This window comes from Zea mays, chromosome 7 (assembly GCF_902167145.1).
Source record: "Zea mays cultivar B73 chromosome 7, Zm-B73-REFERENCE-NAM-5.0, whole genome shotgun sequence".
Lineage (NCBI taxonomy): Eukaryota > Viridiplantae > Streptophyta > Magnoliopsida > Poales > Poaceae > Zea > Zea mays.
The window spans coordinates 49,211,751-49,217,149 of record NC_050102.1 but is presented as its reverse complement, the minus strand read 5'-3'; positions in this window follow the sequence as shown (position 1 = coordinate 49,217,149).

The following is a 5,399-nucleotide window of genomic DNA, read 5'->3' as shown; positions in this document are numbered from 1 at the left end:
GCGGTCCAGTGTACCCGATACCCCTTCGCGTGGTAGTTTTGCGTAAGAAACCCTCGGGTTTCCGAGAATAAACCTGTTGTCCCTGGTTTTCGCGTGCAGGCTCCTGTGTTTTTTTAAATAGTCCCCTGTGCTTTTAAATAATTACAAAATTAGACCTAGTTTCTTATTTTAAACTTCAAAACTTGTTTATTTGATATCTTTTTCATATGAACTCCAAATTTAGTGGTTCAAATTGCAAAATGGTCATAAGATTATTCTCTGTCCAAATAAATTATGTTCATCTATAGTATGTACACTTTAATTTTATACCTAGAATATAAGATTAATGTAAATGTAGATTTATTCCTTTAATAGAAAAAAAAGGAGAACCCTAGGGGTAAATGGATGTTTAATCTTGTGAGTTTAATAATGTGTAAGATAAGAATTAATCTCTGGTTTAACCTTTAGGTCTCAATAAAATGAATAGTATCAGATTATGTAATCATGGACAACACTTAAAGAGTAATCAACTCCTAATTAAGATTAGTTCATTTTATAACTTGATCTCCTTCTTCTTTAATTAATACTATACCTTTTGAGATGTGTTCCAATGTTTGTACATGTTTGATATGCTGTTCATTTGTACTTTACAAATGTATTGAATGCATGATCGTTTTATTTAGACAATGAGTAGCTCGTGGTTCTTGAGTGTGTTGCCGAAGATCTCCCTGAGCAACAACCTGGTGAAGGCAAGTGTCCTCAGACCTATCATGTCCAATTTTACTTTATAATTCACTGTCCTGCATTACATTATGGAAAACTTAAGGATTGACTAGCCTGTATTTACCTTATCCTTGCTTACCTTTTTGGGTTATCATGGTTAGCTTTACGCTATTGCTTTACTTTAATCAATGAACCTGATGTGAATATTATGATACGATGATGTTATCCCGATGATGTTCATGTGATACTTTAGGGGACTCATGCTGTTTCCTGAGTACCTCTCCATAACGACCTGTTTGGGGAGTGACAACCCAGGATAACAGTGCAACCATGAGGGTGGAATGGGACGCCCTTAGCTGATTAATTAGAGGAACCAGAGTAGTTGGCTTCGCCGTAGGGCCGTCAATGGGGTCTAGGCATAGTACTTGCTCTGCCGAGGCTGGTTGCAGAGGTTCACGATTTGGTTTTGTTAGTCACCCTTCCTTTGGAGAGATATACTGTGTTTATCAAACTGGAGAAACCTAACGGGCGGCTATGACCTCTGGGAAATCTTTGTAAAGGCTACGTAGTGAGACCCTGCTAGGTCACCTTGGTAGTGATCAATGGGGAGGCTAGAACCCCGGGCAGAAAGGGAATCACGACTTGTGGGTAAAGTGTGCGACCTCTGCAGATTGTTAGAAACTGGTATATCAGCCGTGCTCACGATTAAGAGAGGCCTTGGGATCCTATGGCCTTGGTATCCTCTTTGATTAGAAGAACTTTGGTTACTTTTATGATGATGGTTAACAATGATGGTTATAATTTTGATCTCTGGTATTTCCTCTCGAAGGAAGTGCTTCTGAGTAATAACTGGGTTTATTAATAAAATTTTGGCTCTACTTATAGTAATAAAAACTTGACCAACTAAAAGCAACTGCTCAACCTTAACTCCACATACAGCTAGTCCACTTTAGCCAAACGGGACATTTGCTGAGTACGTTGATGTGTACTCACCCTTGCTTTACAAACCACCCCACCCCAGGTTGTCCCCACTGTACTAAGTGCTCAGGAGGAGATGTTGGCAACATGGAGGACTTTGAGGAGTTCTAGGACTACGATGAGTTCTAGTTTATCTTAGTGGCAAACCCCCAGTCAGCTGCCTGTGTAGGCTTATCTACTACGTTTCGTTTTTCCACACTTTGATATTAATGTTGAAGACTATGGCTATGTATTAGACTCTGTGGATGTCTTGGACATCTTGATGTAATTAAAGTACCTTTCCGCTATTTACTTTGAGCATGGTGTGATGATGTCCAATTATGTAATCATTGTGTACGTGAGTTCTGATCCTGGCACGTACATGGTTCGCATTCGGTTGCCTTCCAAAACCGGGTGTGACATAAGTGGTATCAAAGCCTTGCTGACTGTAGGACCGCTAACCTAGACTAGAATGGTCACCCTAAGGACTATAGACCCCTACTCTTACCTTGACCTAGGTGTCATTTCAAAAGTTGGTCATCTTGACCAATTCTATGTTATCTACTTATCTCACAAAATTTTGTCTCACTTTTCTTTCTGTTTACTTTCTGGTCTTATAGTTCTACTCTCACTCTTGTGCTTACGATGTCTTTTGTAGATGGCTCGTATTAGGTGCACTGCACGTAAGTTAGTGATCCCCTTATTGCCTTCTCGCCTGGCGGAGCGTCCACTGCGTCGCACGGTGCCAGGTCAGTCCAGTCACCTGGAGAGACTGCATCGTCGCCAGCACGAGGAGCAGGAGCGTCGACGCCAAGAGTAGGTGATAAGGACATCCTCCACTATTACCCGTTGGCAAAGACACAATTGGCCTAGTTGGCCCAATTGTAGTCGAACGGTGACCGTGTGAGCCTCAGAATTATCCCACCTCGCTTAACTTGGGAGGAGGAAGCCACTTTAAAAGGGAGAGCAACCCTTCCCCCATTGGACTAGTCTTTTGGGGCGATTGGGCCTTTCCCTGAGTTGGGTGTGCTTAATGAACTGTTGGGCTCTGGGCAACACTAATTTGTTGGGCCTCGGCCAACCCCACCTAGGCTGGGTGTATCAGTAGGACTAGGAGCAGCAGGACTCTTCCCCCTCGCCTCAGCAGGAGGTGGAGTCTGGGAGGCTGCCTTCCCCTGCACCTCAGCCATAGATGCCCCCTGCACCACCACAGGGCATCACTGCTGCTATAGGAGACCCTGATGGAGACAGAGACAGAGGCGACGTCGACGCCGGTGACATTTTGAGCCACGACACGAACCTCTCGGAGCAGCCGGAGCTGGAGGGGTGGACCGCTAGACCCATCACTCGCGACGCCGCTCGCGGGTGACACTTCCACGACGCTCTCGACACCCTACTCATCGGGCCTTCGACCGACACACTTGGTCCATCGAGTACCGTTGTGTAGTCTACCAGCACCGTCACAGGTTATACCCGGACCAGTGGGAGGCTACTTGCTTGGTGTGCTGTCCAGACGATGATCTCCGGGGTGTAGAGGCCTTCTCAAAGCACTATTCTATCACTGAGAGGGATACTATCGAGGCAGCCATGCAAGATGCAACACGACGTGCACTTTCTCAGTATTGCTCGTTGTTCAGCGGGGTAGATGATGGCCTTGACCTAAAGTACTACCCTCGTCGTTCGACCGATAGTGCTAGAGGTGTGATTGTCTCACCCATTGGTGAGGGCAATCCTAGGCTGAACAACATGGTCAACCTGGTCGCCGTGCTCAACACCGAGTTGGACCACGCCCTTGATGAGTTGGGCAAGGTTCTGGTGGAGGTTGCAGAATTGCGTGCTGAGTGCGCGGCACGCCACTATCTGGATGGTGGTTCTCCTGCCCCTGTCGGGATTCAGCACCCTTACCGTTCACCGCCACGTGGTCGCTTCGACTATGGTACCCCTGACTGCAGGACCCGGATAGATTTGGATCCATAGATCGACGGAGTCGGAGTCTGTAGTAATGCTTAATTTAGTGTCTTAGTCATGGTCAGTCTTAGTTAGAATTAGTTTGCTTATCATATGTTTGATGCTTGTCGTGATGAACATGTAATGAAGTTGGATCTTTGTAATGATTGTTATCAAGGTGTGGGCATCCCTTGCAACTTGGTGTAGTTATTAATAAAGTCAGTTATTTAGTTGGGTAATCCCTTTATTTCCACTTTTCTCTTTATCTGAGAAGCTGTCAGTGAAGATGATCAATTGTTCAGTGCTATGAAGGTTTTCGTATATCTTTTCTTATGCTGAAAGATTACAGAGTCAGATCTGATGTGTGTGTGCTTTCAACAGATGTCTGAGAAGAGGCGCAGAGGTGCAAGGCGTGCTCAGCCTGTAATACCCATATGGTGGACAGTAAAATACGAGATAGATCCTCTTATATGTATTGCCTTCCAAGCATGAGAAATATGAAGAATCATAATTAAAGGGAATAAGTAACTAATGAAGCAATTAATCTCTGCCTATTTTGGAGATTTTATTTGTGCATTAAAACTCAAACAAATAAGTGAAACAAGCATAACTTTAAAAATCTAGTTAGAGGATTAAAATATAGGAGCAAAGGAGTGAAAATAATGGGAAGAAAAATAAATAAATAAATAAATAAATAAGGCAAACAATATGAAATATATTCACATTTAGAATTCTATTAAATTTTGCAAGACTGAGAAATTCAAAACCTGAATTTGAATTTAGTTTGAATCTTTGATTTGGGGATAAAACATGAATTTTTAAAAGAAAAAGAAATAAGATGTTTGTTGGGCCGCCACTCCCCATTCAGCTCACTTCCCTTCTCCTCCACTCCCGCATAGCCCACTAAGCGTCGTTTCACTGACTGGCGGGACCCGCGACCAGTGTTCCCCCCCCCCCCCCGCGTGCAAATTGGAGTCACGGGCAGGTGGCCCCCAGTGCTAGGACTCATCTTCTCCGCTCTTCCGAAGACGCTGCCGCTGCCGCCGGGGAATCCGCGCGTGGATTGCTGGCGACCAATGGGATCCACAGAATCCGTTCGCTACCGCCCGGGATTCCTCTCCGTCCGGCGCGCGATCTGTTCCTCTCGGTACCCATAAATAGCGCCTGTCGGACGCCGTGACTCATGGCGAGCACCCTCCGGTGGCTGGGTTCCTCCGTCGTGCCCTTGCCACTCTGCTCTTCCCTCCGCTTCTCCAGTTGCGCCTTAACGCCCGGCCATGGCGACCTGGTGGCCACAGCGTGCCCATAATCCACCCGCCGCAAACACCAGCTCGTGCAGTGGGGAGTGAAGCTTCCGCCGCTGCCATCCAACTCTGCCAAAGGGTTGCCCCAGCCCTGGAAAATAGTATAGATCGAGCACACGCTCGCATAGGTTTCGAATCCATGTGGTTGCGGGAGCAACCGCCTCTAGGGCCCTGGAATTTCTTGTCGCCGCAGAACTCTGCCCAAATTTGTGCTCCGTCGTGGACCGCGGTCCCTGTGTAACGATCGACGGTAAGACAACTCCTATCATTTTCGCCTTGCTGTCCTCTGCGTGTAACACCGACTTTTCATGGGGATTTTGCGCTAGTGCGGGTGATGGCCATCCTCTGGCGGGGCACCACAACTGGTCGTGTTCGCGTCGCCGCCTAGTCAGTGTCGGGGGAAGAAGAAAGGTGGGCCATCGGATCGGCAATGCAGGGCCGAGGTTAACTAGCGTAGAAACAAACTCCGGCCTTCGGATCGGTGACGAA